The 25,323-nt window shown below is 38.6% G+C and overlaps 1 protein-coding gene and 1 long non-coding RNA gene across 2 annotated transcripts in view; both read left to right on the top strand.

Annotated features, from left to right (window-relative positions):
- LOC134677937 (uncharacterized) overlaps window positions 1–25,323 on the top strand; it is a 351,049-nt gene that overhangs the window by 175,427 nt on the left and 150,299 nt on the right. The gene's annotated exons all lie outside the window — the stretch shown is intronic.
- Window positions 1–25,323, top strand: part of LOC134677858 (uncharacterized) — a 98,702-nt gene that overhangs the window by 2,978 nt on the left and 70,401 nt on the right. The window lies entirely within an intron of this gene.

Here is a 25,323-nt window from a genome sequence, read left to right as displayed (position 1 = left end):
ATTTCGGAACTTATTGTACGAAATATCATTTGATATGTTACCAGTAAATTTTCGATGAAGGAAAACATCGTGAAGAAACCGGACTAATCCCGATAAGGCCTAGTTAACCCCCTGGGTTGAAGGTCAGATGGCAGTCGCTTTTGTAAAAACTAGTGCCTATGCCAATTCTTGGCATTAGTTGCCAAGCGATGGCAACTAATTAAAGCGAGGGCATTAATTGGCAAAATGCCGGGATAACGCGAGGGAGAAGGAAGGAAATGTTTATTGGTACAGTCAGCATCCAAAATACGGTATAAATGACAACCAAAGTGGCCAAACACCTATACCGCATTATTATTTGGAGCCAGTCGTGCCCCACTGCTGGATAAAGGCATCCCCCCAATTTCTAAACTGATCTCTAGCCAGTGCTGTGTCTGGCCACTCCTTCAAGGAGTCCAGTTCATCCCGCCATCGCCGACGGGGTCTGCCAGACGATTCGAGTTCAAAATCACTATGGAGTGGGAGCCAGATGCCACTCCGTAGTGATTTTGCCCCACAACTCATTCGGTAGACGTGACCAGCTCAATCCCATTTTAACTTAGCCTTCCGAGCTACATCGACGATTTGGGTCTTGGAGCTTAGCGTGGTGTTCCGGACTTTTGACATCTAATATATGTGGTGGTGCCGGCATCAGAAAAGAATAGCACTACCCCATCTCGTCCCGTGGGTGTCGTATAAGGCGACTAAGGGAAAACTGGCGACTGATATGCGTATGAGCAAGGCTCGCCCGTATCCTTAGCGGGGTCCTTGCTCACAAGAGCTGTGCGCGCGCCACATCGAAAAAAAAAAATAACGCTACTCTATGACTCGTTTTAGTCAAAGACTGACTCTGTGCACCGTTGTTGAGAACTGGGACTATGCACATTACATAAGTACCTATACATATGTAAATTTATTTGGCGACTTTGGCCCTCACTATACTTGGTCAAGCAGATCTTGTCAGTAGAAAAAGGCGGCAAATTTGAAAATTGTAGGCGCGAAGGGATATCATCTCATAGAAAATTTGAATTTCGCGCCTTTTTCTGCTGACAAGATTTGCTTGACCGTCTATATATATAGGTATTTATTGCCGACAATACCGACTGTAGGTACCTCGGACGTCGGTCGGTCGGATTTCGTAATTAAGCTGCTGGTAGACAAAGTATTTAATCAAGGATGCTTTCTACTATTGTTCACAATTGCATCAAAATACGTTCAGCCGTTGCGGGGTGAAGTAATCAATCGATTTTAGTTGTTTATCGTTTAATGATTATTTTACAATTTTCTGGCTTAACGGACGCCATGCCTTAATTTAGTCTGTCTACGTTTTGTGAAATGGTGATTATCTGAAGTACAAAAACATACAGTCTCCGTTAATAATGTAAGTTTAACTTTTTTACATTAGATTCTTTATAAATCGATAAGAAATCGAAGTCAGTTAAAAATCTTTTTACAAGCTTTTATTTACTTTCACCTGACCGTTGTCTATCTGTCTGTACTCTGTAATCAAATCTTGCAAGTTAAATTTGATCCACTTCCCGGTTTCCGATTGAGCTGAAATTTTGCATAAGCTGCTGCAATAGAGAGCTGAAATAAATCGGATGACAATGCAATATTATGATACCATCGAGCTGATCTGATGATGGAGACAGGAGTTGTCCATAGGAACTCTGTGATGAAACAACGCAACCTAATTGTGTTAGGGGTTTTTAGAATTGTCTCGATGAGTATTAGTTGTCTGTCGTAAGAAAAGTACAGTCAGCGATAAAAGCTTGTACCAAAAATGAAATTTTTGCCAAAAACTTTTGTTTACTCTGGCAAACCTAATTGTCACTACGAACACTAACGGGCCCCGTATGCCCTTATGGTAAAGACGGTACTAGTACATACATGTATGTACTCGTACACTATACATTAGCCTCCTTTTTTCGGGTAAAGAATAAAACGTTTTAACACGTAAATTTACAGTTTTTGCAACACTATCGTACCAAGGCCGACCGATAGCCTTATACAAGGAAAACAGGTTCCATAATTGTATACCTATTGATTGTTTATATTTAATGATCTAGAAAAAACTCGTCTAGCTCTGGACTTGTCCATGGCTGGTTTCCGGTTTTTAGAAAAAACCGGGCAAGTGCGAGTAGTAATGCAAAAAAAGGCAAGAAAAAAACGGTCACCCATCCAAGTACTGACCCCGCCCGACGTTGCTTAACTTCGGTAAAAAATCACGTTTGTTGTTTGGGGCCCCACTTAAATCTTTATATTACTCTGTTTTTAGTATTTAGTATTTATATTATATAAAGCTGCATTTGTTGTTATAGCGGCAACAGAAATACATCATCTGTGAAAATTTCAACTGTCTAGCTATCACGGTTCGTGAGATACAGCCTGGTGACAGACGGACGGACAGCAGAGTCTTAGTAATAGGGTCCCGTTTTACCCTTTGGGTACGGAACCCTAAAAACTCGTCTAGCTCTGGACTTGTCCATGGCTGGTTTCCGGTTTTTAGAAATAATAATGGCGACGTAAACTGGACCTTAGTCTGGCAATGAGCGTTTGAATATAACACTTTTAACAATTATGTATTTAGGGTTTTAATACATAAAGAAGCCGAATAAAAGAAGAAGTCCGTCTGTCTGTCTGTCACCAGGCTGTATCTCGTGAACCGTGATACTGATAGCTAGACAGTTGACGGTTTTCACAGATGTTGTATTTCTGTTGCCGCTATAACAACAAATACTAAAAACAGAATAAAATAAATATTAAGTGGGGCACTCATACAACAATTATGATTTTTTTGCGGTTTTTATTTATTTATTTAAACTTTATTGCACAAAGAATATACAAAAATGTACAAATGGCGGACTTAATGCCAAATGGCATTCTCTACCAGTCAACCATAGGGCCAAACAGACATCTACAATTGGTAATGCGGTTTTATTGCGTAATGGTACGGAACCCTTCGTGCGCGAGTCCGACTCACACTTGGCCGATATAATTAAAGCCAGAGTGGAACACAGTTCATTTTTTCATTGTGATAGAGTTTTGTATAGATAGAGTTAGACCAAGAAAAGTCTGCGATTTTGATAACCCACGCAGTGCAAGTGTTATTTATACGTCATAATTTCAGATAACTTTTTCGTTTAAAATAACACTTGCACTGTGTGAGCTATCAAAACCGCTGCAGACTTTTCTTGGTGTAACTCTATACATATATGTTCAATTTATAGATTTGTTCTAATCTAGTTGTTCCATTGTCACTTTAACAAGACATCATACTATCCTCAAAGACCATTCGTCAACCTTATCACAACCGAATAAAGCCTATCTTTGGTCAAATACTCACTCATGAGTAAGACGACACTGTCAGTCCGAGCGGAACGGACAGGAAGGCCGGTCTCGCTCGGGCGCCTGGGAGCTTACCTTAGGGGCTACCGCAGACATCGAAAATCGTTATTTGACTCTCTACACTGAGAGAAAAATCATCACCAGGAATTAAAAAACAGTTCTGTACTGGGGGAAAAAATGAAGTTTTATAGATGGTCAAGCAAATCTTGTCAGTAGAAAAAGGCGGGAAATTCTCTATGAGACGCTAAATTTGCCGCCTTTTTCTACTGACAAGATCTGCTTGACCAAGTATAGTAATAATTATGGACGTTTCACTATTTCTGTAAAGTTTATTTATTTCTACAAACAGCTCAGTAATCCCAAATATAATTTCAACAAACAGATAATAGAAATTGCAAGAACTAATAGAAATTGCAAAAGTCAATTTGTTCCTAGTTAACTCTCCTTTATTTTTTTATGTTTATTTTTGTAATTCTAAGTGTGTTTTTGTTGTACTTTTCTCTCAGTGTATCGCTGTTGCATATTCGACACAGAGGCAGTGACCTTTTCCCAGTTTTCGATGTTGGCGGTCATTTTAGGCGAGTATTTGGCCCGGTTTTTTTTGAGTTCGGAGTGTCATGGGAACCTTTGTCAATAATCCAAGTTTTCGTATTTAAACTGTCGTGAGTCATACAGTGGCCATCGGATATATCGGAGCGTCTAAGGTGTCCACAAATATCTGAACAAAGCCTCTATTAACCAAGACGTTAAAGTGCTTGTTCACATATATGTTTTATATTGATATTGTAACAGTTCTAATATTTAAATTGTAATTGGTTACCGGCGATAAAGGCATTGCTTTTGCTGAAATAAATGATCTTTGGAGTCTCAGTAATAGGGTCCAGTTTTTACCCTTTGGATACGGAACCCTAAAAACAGGAAATGTGTATTGCGGTTATACCGCAATTTCATATACTATATTTAATTACATACCATAGGTACCAGTGGCGGCGCGTCCATAAAAGCCGATTTCCACCGGCTTGCCTGTTTTTGGAAGTTTGAGCAGAGTTGTAAGGGAAATATGTAAGCCAAATTAGCCCCGGCTTGCCTATGGATGTGTTTCACGCGCCGCCACTGATAGGTACCATTATTATCTCACATAATATGTGATATATTATATGATATTATCATATAAGGCGTTATATACGTTACAATTAATCAAACATAAGGTAAATGCCACTATTCGTCATACATGCGTAATGTGCAAAACTAAACAATCGCCAGTTATTTCTGACCACCGTCTGATTCACTTCCATCGGCCATTTTACTTGCCACAGAGACTAGTTCATGTTACAGACTGACAATAGTTTGTAAAGACATGACAGAGCTCCCATGAGCCGTTGCAAAATGCCGGGACAACGCGAGGTCTTCCTCGCGATGATTATGATGAGTTCTCTGCATGCCATTTGCAATGTGGTGACCATAAACTCCACACTACCAACTTCTCCAGCCTGACTACGGGGCCCCTCCATAGCAACAACTAAGTGTGGCAATGTCAATTCATGTCAAATTTCTATGAAATTATGACGTTTATAATGACACTCGCTTTTGTTTTATCAAAAAATCAAGTTTTATCAAGTTTTTGTTTTGTCAAAATCGGTTCAAAGTGAGCTTGTCTAAGCTATACTATACTCAGTTTCACTTTTTGTAAGGCGTTTAAGTTTTGGTTCACGGAACGTGATTTGTGACGTTCCATGGCAAAAGGTACCTTATGGGGGCTGGCGCTTAAGTCGCATAGCGCCGCAATAATATTGGAGCGGCGTTAATAATAGCGTAAGCGCCAACCGCCATAAGGTACCTTTACTCGTGGGACGTCACATTTATTTTAACTAGCAATGTATGTATGTAACTATGTTTGTATTGGTCAAATCTTGGAAACTATTTTACCTACTTATGAAGCCGATGGTCCTGGCTTAATCAATTTGTGTGAGGATGGCTTTAGTTTAATATTATTTATTTTATTGTATTTATTCGTTAACCACTTGTCACTATTGGTGATGCTTAACGATAAAAATAAAATGATTCGTGGCCTGTATCACGCGCGCAGTAAGTACGCTAGCGCCTCGCGAATGGCGCGCTAAAGCAGACCACTGACTAACAGCCCGCCGGACGGTATCCGCCTGTCAGTTAGAACAAAAATTTGACAGTTCCGAACAACTGACCGGCCGTTATCGTCCGGCGGACTGTTAGTCAGTGGTCAGCTTGACGGTGCATTCGATACTTCTTAAGTGATGTTGTCAGTCCTTATTATTTGCTCGTCTCTAACTCTGCTTGTAGTTAGTTAGTTAGTTAGTTACTTCCCACGGACGTTCCAGATTGTGTACAGTTAGACCAACACTCCATTGTGGACGGAGATGACGTTCGCGATCGCCAATACGTTCATTAAGGTCACCTGGGGGTCTAGCCAAGATGCCAGTCAGCGATAGAAAACGCCAATCGAATCTGAAATAATGTATGGAGATATTGGAGATAGTCACGTGATGACGTGACCTTTCGTAGCACCTGTTATCCATGTCGGCGGCCGATCGTAAGATCAGGCAGAACGTAATGTTCCTGTGTATTGTTTTGACGATAGTCACATTAAACCAATATATAGGTAGGATATGTTCGTTAGGTTGCTTCAGATGCCCGAAGGGCAAACTGCCCAGAAATAGGCATCATCCGTCGGCTCAGGGAACGAGTCAAAGATTTTTAGGTTTCACGATATGCCTAGGAATTTCACGATATGCCTGGTCTTACGATCGGCCGGCCGCCGACATCCAGATACATTTTCCCATTCCATCCCGAAGCGGTGGTGGCTAAGTGGATATGACGTCCGACTTTCAATCCGGAGGTCGCGAGTTCAAATCCTGGCTCGTACCAATGAGTATTTCGGAACTTATGTACGAAATATCATTTGATATTGACCAGTCGCTTTTCGGTGAAGGAAAACATCGTGAGGAAACCTGCAATACCTGCATACATCTGCGAAGAAATTCAATGGTGTATGTGAAGTCGCCAATCCGTATTGGGCTAGCGTGGGGACTATAGCCCAAGCCCTCTCGCGCACGAGAGGAGGCCTGTGCCCAGAAGTGGGGACGTTTATAGGTTGAATTATAAAAAAATAATAATAAGAACGCTTTGCGTTTTGCGCGGACACGTAACGCTATCCAATGAAATTTACACTAGGTTCTAGAGCAGCGGTCGGTAACCTTTTAGCAGCCAAGGGCCACATTGTAGAGCGGGCCGCTCTTTGTTAACATGTGTGACTTTATCAGTCATTGTCGTTTGACAATATTACATACAGAATAGCCAGGAGGGCTCGTGGGCCGCAAGTGAGAGGTTCGCGGGCCGCCTGTTGCGGATCGCGTGTCTAAGATCTAGAGGTTCTGTATACGGATGTAGTGGTGAGTTTTGGTTGTCATCTCACGAATCTCACGATTTTGCTTATCTCTCGATCTTTCTAAAGATTTCCAAGATGACCTGTGTTCGCTAGTGACACTGCGCCGACATTATAGAACCATCAGTGGAGTGCAGTAACGTTCGAGACACTTTCACTAGGCGCAAGCCACAAGCTTTAGGCGTTTTATCCTGGATCTTAGTCTGCGTCTTCGTTGCTGAAGGTCGTGTCTAGTTTGAAGAGTTGCGCGATGCACCATGCTTTTCCAAGTTTTTTTTTTGTGTATTTAAGTAATTGATTTGAGTAAATCGGTCCTGTTCCTGTCCTCGGCGGTCTTAATAGCTTCAGGTATTGGCAAGTCGGTGATGGTTTTTATCAAGTAATTGTCCTGGATATGTCTGTGTTTATTGATTTTTGGTTGTTATCTGACGATTTTGCTTATCACTCGATCTTTCTAAAGATTTCCAAGATGACCTGTGTTCGCAAGTGACACTGCGCCGACATTATAGAATCATCAGTGGAGTGCAGTAACGTTCGAGACACTTTCACTAGGCCCAAGCTACAAGCTTTAGGCGTTTTATCCTGGATCTTCTTAGTCGGCGTCTTCGTTGCTGAAGGTCGTGTCTAGTTTGAAGAGTTGCGCGATGCACCATGCTTTTCCAAGTATTTTTTTTGTGTATTTAAGTAATTGATTTGAGTAAATCGGTCCTGTTCCTGTCCTCGGCAGTCTTAATAGCTTCAGGTATTGGCAAGCCGGTGATGGTTTTTATCAAGTAATCGTCCTGGATATGTGTTTATTGATTTTTGGTTGTTATCTGACGATTTTGCTTATCACTCGATCTTTCTAAAGATTTCCAAGATGACCTGTGTTCGCAAGTGACACTGCGCCGACATTATAGAATCATCAGTGGAGTGCAGTAACGTTCGAGACACTTTCACTAAGTGCAAGCCACAAGCTTTAGGCGTTTATCCTGGCTCTTAGTCGGCATCTTCATTGCTGAAGGTCGTGTCTATAAACCGACCGCTTAAATGATTCCTCGCCTGCGCGGTACAGGGGCGACGGGGTAGGACGACTAAGGGTGGCGGGGAAGGGCGCGGGCGGCAGGCGTACGGCCTGTCGTCCCCGTACCGCGCAGGCGAGGACTCATTCAAGCGGTCGGACTATAGTTTTAAGAGTTTCCTGCGCGATGTACCATGCTTTTCCAAGTGTTCCTGTCCTTGGCGATCTATAGCTTCAGGTATTGGCAAGCCGGTGATGGTTTTTATCAAGTCAATTATCCTTGATATATCTATATTTATCGAGTTTTGATTGTCATCTGACGATTTGGCTTATCTTTCTAAAGATTTCCAAGATGACCTGTGTTCGCAAGTGACACTGCGCCGACATTATAGAATCATCAGTGGAGTGCAGTAACGTTCGAGACACTTTCACTAGGCGCAAGCCACAAGCTTTAGGCGTTTTATCCTGGATCTTCTTAGTCGGCGTCTCGTTGCTGAAGGTCGTGTCTAGTTTGAAGTGTTTTCTGCGCGATGCACCATGCTTTTCCAAGTTTTTTTTTGTGTATTTGAGTAATTGATTTGAGTCAATCGGTCCTGTTCCTGTCCTCGGCAGTCTTAATAGCTTCATCAAGGTTTATGGTTTTTATCAAGTAATTATCCTGGATATGTCTGTATTTTTTGAGTTTTGATTGTCATCTGACGATTTGGATTATCTTTCTAAAGATTTCCAAGATGACCTGTGTTCGCAAGTGACACTGCGCCGACATTATAGAATCATCAGTGGAGTGCAGTAACGTTCGAGACACTTTCACTAGGCGCAAGCCACAAGCTTTAGGCGTTTTATCCTGGATCTTCTTAGTCGGCGTCTTCGTTGCTGAAGGTCGTGTCTAGTTTGAAGAGCTGCGCGATGCACCATGCTTTTCCAAGTTTTTTTTTTGTGTATTTGAGTCAATTGGTCCTGTTCCTGTCCTCGGCGGTCTTAATAGCTTCAGGTATTGGCAAGCCGGTGATGGTTTTTATCAAGTAATTGTCCTGGATATGTGTGTGTTTATTGATTTTGGGTTGTTATCTGACGATTTTGCGTATCACTCGATCTTTCTAAAGATTTCCAAGATGGCCTGTGTTCGCAAGTGACACTGCGCCGACATTATAGAATCATCAGTGGAGTGCAGTAACGTTCGAGACACTTTCACTAGGCGCAAGCCACAAGCTTTAGGCGTTTTATCCTGGATCTTAGTCGGCATCTTCATTGCTGAAGGTCGTGTCTATAGTCCGACCGCTTAAATGATTCCTCGCCTGCGCGGTACAGGGGCGACGGGGTAGGACGACTAAGGGTGGCGGGGAAGGGCGCGGGCGGCAGGCGTACGGCCTGTCGTCCCCGTACCGCGCAGGCGAGGACTCATTCAAGCGGTCGGACTATAGTTTTAAGAGTTTCCTGCGCGATGTACCATGCTTTTCCAAGTGTTCCTGTCCTTGGCGATCTATAGCTTCAGGTATTGGCAAGCCGGTGATGGTTTTTATCAAGTCAATTATCCTTGATATATCTATATTTATCGAGTTTTGATTGTCATCTGACGATTTGGCTTATCTTTCTAAAGATTTCCAAGATGACCTGTGTTCGCAAGTGACACTGCGCCGACATTATAGAATCATCAGTGGAGTGCAGTAACGTTCGAGACACTTTCACTAGGCGCAAGCCACAAGCTTTAGGCGTTTTATCCTGGATCTTCTTAGTCGGCGTCTCGTTGCTGAAGGTCGTGTCTAGTTTGAAGTGTTTTCTGCGCGATGCACCATGCTTTTCCAAGTTTTTTTTTGTGTATTTGAGTAATTGATTTGAGTCAATCGGTCCTGTTCCTGTCCTCGGCAGTCTTAATAGCTTCATCAAGGTTTATGGTTTTTATCAAGTAATTATCCTGGATATGTCTGTATTTTTTGAGTTTTGATTGTCATCTGACGATTTGGATTATCTTTCTAAAGATTTCCAAGATGACCTGTGTTCGCAAGTGACACTGCGCCGACATTATAGAATCATCAGTGGAGTGCAGTAACGTTCGAGACACTTTCACTAGGCGCAAGCCACAAGCTTTAGGCGTTTTATCCTGGATCTTCTTAGTCGGCGTCTTCGTTGCTGAAGGTCGTGTCTAGTTTGAAGAGCTGCGCGATGCACCATGCTTTTCCAAGTTTTTTTTTTGTGTATTTGAGTCAATTGGTCCTGTTCCTGTCCTCGGCGGTCTTAATAGCTTCAGGTATTGGCAAGCCGGTGATGGTTTTTATCAAGTAATTGTCCTGGATATGTGTGTGTTTATTGATTTTTGGTTGTTATCTGACGATTTTGCGTATCACTCGATCTTTCTAAAGATTTCCAAGATGGCCTGTGTTCGCAAGTGACACTGCGCCGACATTATAGAATCATCAGTGGAGTGCAGTAACGTTCGAGACACTTTCACTAGGCGCAAGCCACAAGCTTTAGGCGTTTTATCCTGGATCTTAGTCGGCATCTTCATTGCTGAAGGTCGTGTCTATAGTCCGACCGCTTAAAAGAGTCCTCGCCTGCGCGGTACAGGGGCGACGGGGTAGGACGACTAAGGGTGGCGGGGAAGGGCGCGGGCGGCAGGCGTACGGCCTGTCGTCCCCGTACCGCGCAGGCGAGGACTCATTCAAGCGGTCGGACTATATTTTGAAGAGTTTCCTGCGCGATGTACCATGCTTTTCCAAGTGTTCCTGTCCTTGGCGATCTATAGCTTCAGGTATTGGCAAGCCGGTGATGGTTTTTATCAAGTCAATTATCCTGGATATGTCTGTATTTTTTGAGTTTTGATTGTCATCTGACGATTTGGATGATCTTTCTAAAGATTTCCAAGATGACCTGTGTTCGCAAGTGACACTGCGCCGACATTATAAAATCATTAGTGCAGTGCAGTAACGTTCGAGCCACTTTCACCCGCTAGGCGCAAGCCACAAGCTATAGGCGGGTAGAAAATAAATAAATAAATATTAGGGGACATCTTACACAGATCGACCTAACCCCAAACTAAGAGCTTGTAGGTGGTTTACTAACGAATGGGCCTTACCCAACCCACCCAAATTACGTAGAATGTAACGTACATAACAAAAAGTACAAATTTAAATAAAGATGCCTATTTGTCAAATTTGCGAAGTGACAATTTTGACCAAACATCTTTTTGGAATATAATATTAGATAATAAAAAACGTTTGCTAAATAAGTTTTTGTCCTAATAACATTTGTCAAAGTAAAATCATGCCAAATGATAATTTGACCAAATAAATTATATGCGAAGTGTAACTTTGCTAAAGGTTCCTTTGGGAAATGAAACTATTGCGATAAGTTTGTTGGGAAGTGAAATTTGGCGAAATGTATTTGGCCGAAACGAAAGTACACCCTTGTAGGTACTATGGGTACTACACATACTTACATACTTATCGATACGATATACACATACTTATCTATAGATAAATACATACTTACCTATACACAGAAAACATCCATGATCCAGGAACAAAATATCTGTGTTCATCACGGAAATAAATGCCCTTACCGGGATTCGAACTCAGGACCATCAGCATCTTCTATTATTAGTGCAAATCCATTGCAACGGCAATCCAATTTGTTCTTACGATTGCATACAAATCGAAAAGCCTACGGAAAATTTTGTTAGCGAAGCTATGATAATTGAAGGAAAGTTATAAATCTTTTCAAAAAGGGTGGCTAATCTAGTAGGTAATAGGGTATTTGACTACTAGTCAAATTATTTTTCGAACTGTCTAAACGATTTTGCTACTACGGAATTTATATGAAACACTAGCATGTGACGTCACAATCAAATTACCTACTCTTTATAGTTTTGTACTGTCTCTGCGTTTACTGCTGTCTACATTTCTCTATTAATCTTATGGTGCTTTATTTCTTGCATGATTTAAAATAATTTATTTTAAATACAGTCAAATACCCTATTGCTAACAAATGCTTTCGAAATTAATGAATTGGGACTGTTTGTTAAGATCATAAAATGATTTTTCCAATTATTTAATGAAGATATTCATTATTTTGAAGATCATTCGTAAAATTTTCTCTACTTACTGGATTACTCCCGCTACCGCTTGACGCTTGCGCCGACATGCGCATGCGATTTCTAATTCGATCGTTATTAGGCCTTCATTGTGCTGTAAGATGTTGCCTTTTCCTCCGTAACATGCGTTGCGATTTCATACTATTCATATTTGAACGTTTCTTTTATTTTTTCCCTTATAGGATCACTCGTGCGTCTGTCTGTCTGTCCGTCTGTCACAGCCTATTTTCTCGGAAACTACTAGACCAAATAAGTTGAAATTAGATACATATTTTTTTTATAATTTTAAAATACATAGGTTCGAAGTTATTTAAGAAAATAGCCAAAAACTGACCATCCCTCCCCCCTTTATCTCCGAAACTACTGGATCTAAAATTTTGAAAAAAAATACTCAAAATAGTTCTTTACCTATAGATGACAGGAAAACCTATTAGAAGTGTGCAGTCAAGCGTGAGTCGGACTTATGTACGGAACCCTAGAAACGCGAGTCCTACTCGCACTTGGCCGGTTTTATATATATTGTGACCTTTTTTGCCACTTTTGTGTTATTTCTAGTCAGGATCGCGAGCCCTTTTCATCCTTATATGAGAAAAAATGACACAAAATTAAATTGAAATTCTAGATTTGACTAAAAATAACACTAACTAACGGCTAATTAAGGGGACTTGGGGGGGGGGATTTGACTAATTAAGGGGAGAGGCCTTTGCCCAGCAGTGGGACACTCAAATAGGCTATTAAAAACCGGGCAAGTGCGAGTCGGACTCGCGCACGAAGGGTTCCGTACCATAATGCAAAAAACAAAAACAAAAAAAAAGCAAATAAAAAACGGTCACCCATCCAAGTACTGACCACTCCCGACCTTGCTTAACTTTGGTCAAAAATCACGTTTGTTGTATGGGAGCCCCATTTAAATCTTTATTTTATTCTGTTTTTAGTATTTGTTGTTATAGCGGCAACAGAAATACATCATCTGTGAAAATTTCAACTATCACGGTTCGTGAGATACAGCCTGGTGACAGACGGACGGACGGACGGACGGACGGACAGCGAAGTCTTAGTAATAGGGTCCCGTTTTACCCTTTGGGTACGGAACACTAAAAAAACAAAAGTGGCAAAAAAGTACAGAAACGCTCATTTCTAATCGACTTCGAAAAAGTTACAGTTAAAGAAAACTAACTCTTAAAGTTCCAGTGTAAAGCAGGCCACTGACGAGCCTTCGAAATGGATGCCGTTATAATGGATTCATCCAAATGGACGGCATCCAAAACGTACAATGTTTAATATTAATTAAACATGTACATTTTTGACATTCACGGACCGATTTTGGTTTACAGCCACGCTATTTGGACTGTTGGAAGGCTTGTCAGTGGCCACCTTAAGTTTCATTCGATAGTATGACGGCCTGTGACGTGACGTGATGTACGCGTTTGCGTTAAGTGTAATTTTGTATGGGATTTTGAGTTTCCAAATTGTCCCGCTTGGCGCGCTGTTCAAAATCCCATACAAAATGAGACAACGAAAACGCGTACTTCACGTCACGGTATCGAATGAAATTTATACTGGAGGTACGGGTTGTTTGAAGGTATCAGCGGTTGTTGTACATTTTTGCGCTTAAGAATTGCGTTGTTTTGTGACGTAAATGCGCCTTATTATCAAGTTGTTGTATTTCTTCATCGTCATATCAGCCTTTGAGTTAGACGACCGGTCTGGCCTAGTGGGTAGTGACCCTGCCTATGAAGCCGATGGTCCCGGGTTCGAATCCTGGTAAGGGCATTTATTTGTATTATGCTACAGATATTTGTTCCTGAGTCATGGTTGTTTTCTATGTATTTAAGTATTTATATATTATATTATATGTATATATCGTTGTCTGAGTACCCACAACACAAACCTTCTTGAGCTTACCGTGGGGCTTAGTCAATTTGTGTAAAAATGTCCTATAATATTTATTTATTTATTTTAGTGGGTAAACCTGGGGTATCATTAGCCCACAACAGGGAGTCCCACATAACCCTCCGGGCCCGTCCCCGCGCCGGCTGGTACGCGTAAAGCATTTCCCCTCTTAAAAAAAAGCTCATAGAAAACCGCCTAGGGGTTGGTCTGTGTCTAGGTACAGAATAAATATAGTCCTGTAGCGCTGGCTATATTTTGAGCCCTAACTTAAAGTAATATTAAAGTCAAATTTTATTTCGCTTACGAATGCTGTTTTAATATGTTAATCTTACATTTTGTTTTGTGTCACAGATATTATTTGCTTTTTAAGTTATTTAATAATTTGTGGTAATTATTTTTATTTTGAATTATTTTGGAGAAAAGAATATTCGAGAGAAAATATGTAACTGTGTCGCATTTAGGATAGTTTTTTTAATGTGAAAACATAGTTTGTGTCAATTACGTCCATTGCAATCGGGTACTATGTCATACTATTCAAAATTACTCAAAAAATAATTTAAGTTAAAAAAAAATTGCTGACGTCGCATTTAATCGTGTCAATATGTACATTACATGTTTTTGTGTCTTATTGAGGCACAGCTTCATAAGATTTTCTGATAATTTTGTTCTAACAAGCTATTACCATAACAAAAGAATATTAAGGTTACTAGAGTTCACATCTTATTAATATAAAAGGCGGGATAAATAAGAAATATGAAGTTGTGTCAGTTTCATCCACTGCATAAACAAATAATACAAAAATAATGTTCGCGTTCATACGACGCTAGCGGGTGGCTCTTAACGGGCAACGCGGGCCATGCACGGGGAGCGGGCGCGGCGGGCGCGGCGCGACCTTGGCGTGACGGCGGGTAAGGGCTTCTCTCTAAAAACCACACGTTGCGTACGCAACGCATGTTTACTTCGCCTGCGTGCCAAATTAACGCAACTTATGCAAAGTTATACTACTACAAAGAGAACTTATAAATATTGTACAATGTCACCATTTAGCAAAAGAACTGTAAGTACATCTTATTGCGAGAATTAAGGTCTGTTTATATCTATGTATACACATTACGGTTACGCATCATATACTTGTGACAATGACAGGAAAAAGGTACCACTTGAGTAAAATTTGCTTATTAATACCGTGACTTGAGGTAACTTTCATTCTTTGATAAAAATATTACTTCTTGAACTTAATTTATATTAATGTTATCAATATTTTGATTTCTATATCTAATATCTAATCAAGTCTAACTTCAATATATCTTAATTATATGGACTAATAAATTTTAATATAATCATTTTTTTTTCATTATAAATAGCACAAACCAGTATTTCCATACTTAATGTAAATTATGCACATTATTTTTTTAATGTATTTTTTGTTCTTAGCATTTTTTTATAATAGATATTATTAATTATGTACACGTATTGAGGTTATTTAATGCCTGTTTATTCTGATGTTTTGAATACATTTACCTTAAATAATAATTACCAACACTTTTGATAGTTCAAGCTTCTTGGATAATAATTTTTGGGTTCAATTGGCGTAAAGGACATTTTGGCGAAAATGAGTTATATCCACTACCGTAGCCTCAAAGGGCTTAACTGACAAAACGCCAGGATATCTTTCCAGGAGAGCCAAAAATCAGTTTTATTTTGAGAAAAAAATCAGACCTTTTCTGTTTGTTTGAATTAACTGATGCCTGTATGTGGCTTATTCCTAACTTTTTGAGGTCTTTTAAACTGATTTCTTGAATACAATGCTTATTTACAAAAATAGCATGTCCATTACGCCAAAAAACACGACTATTTTTAAAAAGGCGTCCCTTACGCCTCTTCTTTAATGTTTATCTTATCAGAAAAAGGGCGTAATGTACTAAAAATTAAACTGTTTTAGTACCAGTTGGCGTAAATCCAACAATTTCGTTGCAATATTCGCAACTTGCATTTAGGGAACACTATACTTCTAAGTACTATAATTTACATTTTTTTTCTGAAAATTTATAGAGATGTATGTATTTACTGTCAAGTTTTCCCCATTTTTGTTATTTTGGATACTTAAACGTGGAAAAGGTCGTTTTCAAGAAAACAATGTTTTTTTACACACTACAAAAACAATGTTTTTTTTTTATATTACTTCAAGTATATTAATTAAATTAAATTTGGTAGGTGAGAAGAGATCTCTGCTAAAAACAATTGAAAACCGAAGGGGAAACATGTTGGGGCACCTGATACGTCACGATACTTACATAAAGGAAGACCGAGACGTGCATATATTGACCAGGCCAAAGAGAAAATTAATGTAGTGACGTATCAGGAGCTCAAAACAGTGGCAGAGAAAAGAACGGAATGGCGAATACTGTACCGACAAGAGCTAGGCTCTTAAGAACAATGATGATGATGATTACTTCAACAGAATCACTGCTGTCCTACCATTTATACAGGGTGTCCACTAATTAATGGACAACCTTCTAACCATCGACAGGGCACCTTAGGCTGGTCCAGAAAATGCACTTATAGGTTTAGTAAAAGTTTCGTGGTTTTCGAGATAATCGCACTTTTCTAATTTTGGTTCCTTGTTTCACTGTAATGATCGCTTAGGACATAAATGAAAAGATTTTTACCTTCTGTTTTTTGAAAAATATTCTCAAATAGGCCTGCTAACCGAACCGATAGGTAATACAGTTTTTCCATAGCCAAGGTGTATTTTTAGAAGACCTTAATCCAAAAAAATACATTGTACTCTAACATTTTTAAGAAGTTGATCGCTTGTGGTGAAAAAAAAAACGTATGGAGAACAGAGTGGCCAACTTTCTTAAAAATAGTTTATCTAATACTGATTCTAAAATGGTATCACACATGCTATTTACATTTCTACAAACAAAGATATGGCCTAGATGGTGATTAAAGTGAAGTATGGTGCTAACTAGTAAAAAGACATAAAAGCGCGATTATCTCGAAAACCACGAAACTTTTACTAGACCTATAAGTGCCTTTTCTGGACCAGCCTGAGGTGCCCTGTCGATGGTTAGAAGGTTGTCCATTAATTACTGGACACCCTATATATATTGATAAACAACAATTTGTAACAAATTAATTTTACTATAGAAAGTATTATGCGTTATTTCTGTTTGTAATGTTAATTGGATTATAAATTTTACTTTTACATACTAAAGTACTATTAGGTAATAGGTACAGTAGTAGTTTTGAAATTTCGTATGTCTATTCAGTAAAACTTATTGAATATGATCGCATATTTATGACATTATATTAGAGAAAAAGGCATGCGGCCAGGCTTACGTACTTCTATGGATTTAAATGCAAACGTTATACCTAGACAGTAACTTTCATAAGGTTAATCCTGTAAATCAGGGTTTAAACAAAAAAATATTAATATTACGTCTTAATTAATATTACCAATGACCCAGTCACAAACAAAACTAATAGTTATCAGTCTAACCTTAATTAAACGCCGTAATTATCATTTGAATATAGTCATGTTTTATTATTTTTATAAAACTGATGAAAAAGTACTAGAGATGCAAGGGATAGTTGTTTGGCCGGATACCGGATACCGGATATTCGGCCTGACTATCAGCCGAATATCCGGTATCCGGCCGCCGAATATCCGGTCAGAGGAACTATACCTACGTTTCGGTTTTTCAGGTGCGCATTCTGCAGGTTTGACCTGTTTCCTAGTAAACGTTCGCGCACACTCATTACTAGGTTCGAAATGAGTGCGCGTACAAGTCAGTGGAATGATTAAATTGTTTTAAAATAATAAATAAGTACGATTATGACCGTGTCTGTTTCTTAAATCCAATTTTATTACTCCGAAATCAAGCAATGTTACTATCCGGTATCCGGCCGGATAGTAAAATAATAGCCGGATAGGCCAATACCGGATAGTAACCGGATATCCGGTGCATCTCTAAAAAGTACCCATTAGTTCAGTTTAAATTGTCAAAATTTTGTAACCCTATAAATAAAGCAATGAGCACATGAGCAGGTAATGCAAGTACCTACTTAACAAAAAAATTGTCAAGGAAAGTAGGTATAACTAGGTCATCCCACTTAAACACAAAAAAGCAACAATTATAAACCCGAAATTATACATAGTATGGGGGCGCGGGCGTATCTCTTACATTTAATCTCTCTCTCGCATAAATATACAATAGTTGTACATTTTTTGTACATTAGTTGTGGGCGTAACGTATGTACGTTTAATGCAAAGGGGCGTATCGTACACAAAGTTGGGAGTTACGCCAAAATGTCTCACAACATTTTTTTGTATTGGCAGATACGGCCAAATGCATTGGAAAACTGTGTTCAAGCATTGATTTTTCATAGGGCTTAACGGACATTTTTTTCAAGTTATCGATACGTTAAATATACTAAGTAGAAAAAAATACTGAATATAACAGCATTTTTGCAATTTTGTCCCTTACGCCCTTTGAGCCTACGGTAGTCGTTATATACAGTTTTGTTCAGAATTCCAAGCGCTTTCGTTCTGTATAGTGAAAATGTTTATATCTCTTAAAATGTTGCCTTTACGACCCAATTTTTGCACTATGAGCTTGCAAGCTTATGTCAAGGGGCGTATATGACCAATTATAAATTATAAATTCATAGATATTATCGTTAAGGTTACCGCTAAATATAAATATGATTGTAAATGACTTACATGTCTTTTATCGTCCTTTACCCCTTCATTTGTCTTGCTTATTTGTCATATCGTATCGCGTATGGTCAATATGGTCGTAAAGGACATATTTTACTATTGACAATTATTATTTTACTTGCCCTTTATGACCCGCCCTAAAATGTTTTTACCATAAGTATATGAAGCGAACAAGGTTGTAAAGGACTTTTCTAATATTTGTATCGTTTACTACCACGAATTAGTTTCTAAACTCTACATTTAAAACAAATAACATGGGCTTAGCGGTGTATAATAACAAATAAATATAGTCCGGTGGCCGGCTGCATGAAACAAACCTCATCAAAAAATAGAATATACCTACCCTGTAGAGGTACCTGACATTTAGTAGCTTCCAACGCACTTGGTCGGCCTAGGCTTAACTTGGCAGATTTTGTACAAATGGCAAAAACGTTGGACAAAAATTCATCAAAAAAAACCTCATCGAAAAATAGAATGAAACTTGTATGGTAGGATACCTGACCTTGAGGACAGTAAAAAAAAAAGTAGTCGGCCTCACCTTAGCCTGGCAGTTTTTGCAGTCTGACCAAATTTATAAAAAAAATTACACGCTTTATAAATCACAAAATTAGCAATACATTGCGTCTTAAAATAACCTTAAAAAGTGTACTAAATATCAAATAAAAGTTATTTTTAACAGTCACTGATGTGACATTCTCATTCAAAAGGTAGGGGCCACTTTGTCCTTTACTATAAAGACGAAATTTTATTGTATCTTTATACAAATAACCTGTCAGAGAGTCCTTATGGCAAGGATAAAGTGGTACCTTTTGATTGCGAACGTCAAGAATGTTGGTCAGTATCAGGAGCCTACATTTTATTTTTAAATATACTTACAACATACCTACTCCCACACTATGAAGAGACTTAATATAATAATTATGCCTCCGAATGAAATAAATACACTGTAATGGCTCCTCTACACGATGGGCCAACGCCGGCCACTCCAAGGGACGCATTTATGTGTTAGAGGGAGCATGTAGCCGGCGTTGGCCCATCGTGTAGAGGAGCCATAATGTTCATCTAACAAGCACCCTACCCGCGTAGGTAGCCTTCCCCGCGTACGCCGTTCATGCAAAGTTTTATTTTGCCAAATAGTAAAAAACCGTTGTTGAAAATGACCCAAATTATTAATGTTGTCTCGATGTGGCATTATAATAATGTAGACGTAAACTTAATAACATGAATTTTTTTTTGTGGCAGATACATGATGTTTATAAGAAAAAAAAAGATTAAAAATAAAAGCGGTGGATGAATTTGACACACATTTGTTTGAATAACATATTATAATATCCTGTGAAGTACAACACTTCACTTACCGACTATAATTTTATTTTAGGCATTTTAGGTTCAATATTAGGTATTTATTAAATGTCATTATACCCGTGGATGAAAATGACACAAAATGCGTGTGTACGTCGGAAGCCACTTTGCTTTTACAGGGAAATAAAGAATTTCATCTCGAATATTCTTTTTACCGAATGCTGTTTAAAAAAAGAAATACCTAAATTTCTACCTAAGCAAATACCTAGGATGACACAAATTATTATTATTAGGCTTAGTGTGTGGTCTGAAAACTATATGTAAAAAATAGGCAACATTAATAATCTTATAACTTCAAAAGTTATTGCTATCGGACTAATAATAGTACTAGGTACAGAAGACTCGCTCTCTAACAAAACGCGTCTGTTACGATCAGCACAGATATGGCCGCTAGGTGGCGACAGCGCCACGCGCGGCTTATGGCAAACCCCAAAATTAGGGTCGAACGGATGTACTTTTAGCTACCTGTAGCAAAGCGACGAAATCGCGGAGTGAGACACGCCTGGTCTAGGTTAGAATTATATCAAAAAAAAATTCAATACAATTCAATTTTCAATTTTAAGATACCTATTATATTAAACAGTGCTTATCACAGGTTACAACTGAATATGACTCGTTATATTTATTCATGAGTTTGTGTCATTCAGGATTTTAAGCCCAAAATCACCCAGTAGACTAAAAAAAACATTACCCCCCTTTTCCATCAGTCGGGTAACAGACTTTTGACGAAAGAAACGCGAAAGTGTCATGTAACCTGTATGAAGAATTAATATTGATGATTTGTACATTTTGTTTGAAATGGTAATTATTAGAAAGTACGTATTGCGTAGGAATATGAATGTACAAACATCAACACTAACTGTACATCAGTGGTCCTTATTACAAAAGGCATAAGGTCCACAGTTAACAGTGTGGGCGATGGTAGGGACGTATGGACAAATGAAGATGTTTTTGTATGTCTGTATGAATAGGTTTTGTAAGTAGCGTTCGGTCATGTCTGAACAGAAAAGAAGGTAAATTCTCATTGGTTACGGTTAATTTTGCGCGTCATATTCACTGCTTTTACTATACAGGATGTCCCAGAATTCGACGTCAAGCCGTAAACGGATGATAGACCAAGTCATAACAGTTATCATAAAAATACAAAAAAAAAAATCCAACTCATGTTCTTTAAAAATTATGGTCACTAAAAATTCACTAAAAAATCCACACCCTGTAATTATTCAAGATTACACAATAATAAAAAAATTAGAATAAATTATGGAATTTGTAGTAACAAGAGTTAAGGTGGCCACTGACGAGCCTTCCAACAGTCCAAATAGCGTGGCTACAATCCAAAATCGGTCCGTGAATGTCAAAAACGTACAATGTTTAATATTAGGATGCCGTCCATTTGGATGAATCCATTGTAAAGGCATCCATTCGGAAGGCTCGTCAGTGGCCTGCTTTAAAGAACCATTACAGGGTGTGGATTTTTTAGTGAATTTTTAAAGTGACCATAATTTTTTAAAAACATGAGTTGGATTTTTTTTTTGTATTTTTTTGATAACTGTTATGACTTGGTCTATCATCTGTTTATGGCTTGACGTCGATTTCTGGGACACCCTGTATATATATATAGTAGGTTAGACTACTTAGGTAGGTAGAGGTTTTTCGGTGAAGGAAAACATCGTGAGGGAACCGGACTAATCCCAATAAGGCCTAGTTTACCCTCTGGGTTGGAAGGTCAGATGGCAGTCGCTTTCGTAAAAACTAGAGCCTACGCCAATGCTGGGGACTAGTCAAGCGGACCCCAGTCTCCCATAAGCCGTGGCAAAATGCCGGGATAACGCGAGGAAGTGGATGATGAATATAGTAGATAGGTATTATATATATATACGCCTTTAAGTACTTAAAAGTGTATTTAACTACCTTCGTTTTTTTAGCATTAGAAATTAGGTAAACAATCTTGATGTGTCTTTTAATTGAAAAACACATTTTAAATATAAGTTGCAGCAAATATGTAACAATTATGAATCTAATACGATCATTTAATATTCTTCTGCTTTCATAAGTAATAGTTTTATATTTTTATAAAGCGTTTTTCAATTAAAAGACATGTCAAGATCGCTTATTGCAAGTTCTTTCTAATGCTAAAAAAACGAACTATATAGTCAAATCAGTTTTCTTTTTTCGAACTGTCAAAACGATTTTGCTACTATGGAATGAATTTATATGAAACACTAGCATGTGACGTCACTATCAAATTACCTACTTTATAGTTTTATACGGGTTTTAAAATAGAAATGGTGTCTAAAAATAACTGCTGTCTACGTTTCTCTATTAATCTTCTGGTGCTTTATTTCATCATCATCAATCATCATCAGTCGTTCCCTCAATGCTGAGGATCGTGACATCATGTCCTAATGTTGCTGACCAGTCTCTTCCATGGGCTTCTGTCACCCGCCATATGTACGCGGCTTCCTGCAGATGTAGATGCAGCGGTGTAGTGCCTTTATTTCATGCATAGTGTAAAATAATTTATTTTAAATACAGTCAAATACCTCATAGGTACAAGTAGTCATAGGTAGGTAGGTAGGATAGAGAGTCCAGGTGACTTGAATCCAACTTAATGTGGCAAAATCTATCTTTATTTTTATCAGCAATCCGTTATCAGATAACACTACATATCCAGGCATGACACATGCATAATTAATAATTATCACCACCGCCAGCAGACATTAACCATCTGTAATAAATAAATATTATAGGACAATTTTAGACACATCGACCTATATGACGATGCACATCTATATATTTATGTTAGAAAACATCCATAGAGTTAGACTAAGAAAAGTCTGCACTGCGGGGGCTATCAAAATCGCTGCAGACTTTTCTTGGTCTAACTCAATAACAAATATCCACTGAGATACCAGGATTCGAACCTGGGACTTCCTTGTCGTAGGCAGTAGGTAGGACTAGGAGGCCGTTAAGTAATAATATTGTCATTAATTAGTTCAATTCTAATTTTCGTTGTGACCTTGACACCAGAGATCTTTGTTCAAACAGGAAGTACTTAAGTACCTAATTAAAATTATTTCTTTAACAGGATAGAGGGAAGTCCCCTCTTTGTCTTAAAATAGCCAATGCGAAGGGAATTTAGTTCTCTACGAAGAGCGACCAGTGGTTAGGATATTTTTATAAAAGAATCTTTGCATTAATATGCAAAGAATGAGAATACGTGACGTTCTTACAGAAAAAGGTACCTTATGGCGGCCGGCGCTTACGTCGCATAGCGCCGCAATAATATTGGAGCGGCGTTAATAATAGCGTAAGCGCCAACCGCCATAAGGTACAGTCGCCATCAGATATATCGCAGCGGCCAAGGTGCTCACAAATATCTGAACACGCCTCTATTGTCAAGGCGTCAGAGTGAGTGTTCAGATATTTGTGAACACCTTGGCCGCTCCGATATATCTGATGGCGACTGTACCTTTACCCGAGGGACGTCACATATACTGTTTAAAACTTTGTATGCAAGGTTGTTATCCTACCCCCTTATTCATAAAATTTTACTGGCCTGATTTAGTTAAATTAGGTTTTTTCCCTTTCTTACAAATACGTAAGTCAAAATGACAGAGAAAGACAAACGATTATTAAATTGAGGTTTGTAGCGCGTTTATGAATGCGGGTAATTGTTTTACTCACTTTTTCATTTGTACACAAAATAATTCTATTTCTATCGATAATATAGGGTATTTGATTGTATTTATAATAAGTTATTTTACACCATGCATAAAATAAAGCCCCAGAAGATTAATAGAGAAACGTAGACAGCAGTTATTTTTAGACACAATTTCTATTTTAAAACCCGTATAAAACTATGAGGTAAAAAAAATTGAGGTAAGTGCATAATTATTTTCCATCGTATTTTCTCGGAAACGTTCGTATTTGTTATGATACTTCAATCAACCTCAGCTTTTTGTACCGAGACTGACTGAAATAGCAAGGCATGTTCGTACGTTTCCGTGAAAATACGCTAGAAAATATTTATGCGCTACATCTGTACCTACCTAAGTTTGAGCTTTGATTGTCAATATAATTGACAGTGTTTAGTACAATCGTCTAAACAAAACAATTTAAACAGTCAATCGGAAATCTGCACCACTTAAATTATTGACACACAAGATATACTCGAACCTGCAATTTAAACCTTATTATAACTACATAAGGTGTAATATGTAATTAACTGAGCAACCACTGTACTTAAGTCCTTTTTCTATAAGTTCCACATTTTATACATACGTAGAGTAGATATAATATTACCATAGTAGGCTTGATATAGAGTAGTCCATCTTCAAACAAATTTTCATGCATTGCATCTCTTCTTTGATTTTTTTTTGGGCCTGAAATGAAGATTTTTTATCATTTTATTTTTCGATTTTTAGAAACTATGATTGTACGTAGGTAAATAAGATTTATTTGTCAAAAATGTAAAATTATAAAAAAAGAGAATCAGCAGCAACAAAAACATGGCGCTAATGCAGGGTGATTATAGTACATACATACAACGACATTATGTCAATATTGTTAGTACGGTCACGTCGGTCACCATTCAATTAATAGTGACGGCGAAAGTGGCCACTTATATGGGGACACACCTTTATTTCTATGGCAACAAAGGTGTGTTGGCCACTTCGGCCGTCACTATGTGTTTGATACTGACTGTACTAGAAAATAGAGGAGCGTCGAATAGGCCCCGTGCATGAACTATAGGGAGTATAGGGGGCAGCATAGGAACCGTCAGATTTTGGTGCGAGGCGTAAATGTGTCGTTTATTCTTCTGATATAGCCCACAAGATGGCAGAACCTACTATGCACAAGGAAACGTGCCGACGAGAACGGTAGATGGTAGCACTTGCTATAGCAATGTACACGTGCACATATGTTTCCGATTCAGGCCACAAGATGGCAGACCCTCCAACGCGCACGGTCCCTATACTTTAAATCTTATAAGCTGACCTTTAGGACTTTGAGCTCTCATCACATTCAACTATGTATAATTATTCAGTGATGTGATAGCGTATAGCGTACTGTAATTGTCGTACACTGTGTTTTACGCTCTTTTTCTTTAAGCTTGTGGTCACGGTGTATATTTCTCCTACTGACCAGTAGGCTTAATACTGTCAAGTGTCAATAATATGTAATTTAAAACTAGCGGCTGCTATAATGCTGAAAAACCGGGCAAGTGCGAGTCGGACTCGCGCACGAAGTGTTCCGTACCATAATGAAAAAAAAAATGAAAAAAAAAACGGTCACCCATCCAAGTACTGACCACTCCCGACTCCCGACGTTGCTTAACTTTGGTCAAAAATCACGTTTGTTGTATGGGAGCCCCATTTAAATCTTTATTGTATTCTGTTTTTAGTATTTGTTGTTATAGCGGCAACAGAAATACATCATCTGTGAAAATTTCAACTGTCTAGCTATCA

Source organism: Cydia fagiglandana, chromosome 27, assembly GCF_963556715.1.
Source record: "Cydia fagiglandana chromosome 27, ilCydFagi1.1, whole genome shotgun sequence".
In the NCBI taxonomy this organism is placed as follows: Eukaryota; Metazoa; Arthropoda; class Insecta; order Lepidoptera; family Tortricidae; genus Cydia; species Cydia fagiglandana.
Note: the sequence above shows the minus strand (reverse complement) of the source record. Positions and strands in the feature narration are given on the sequence as shown.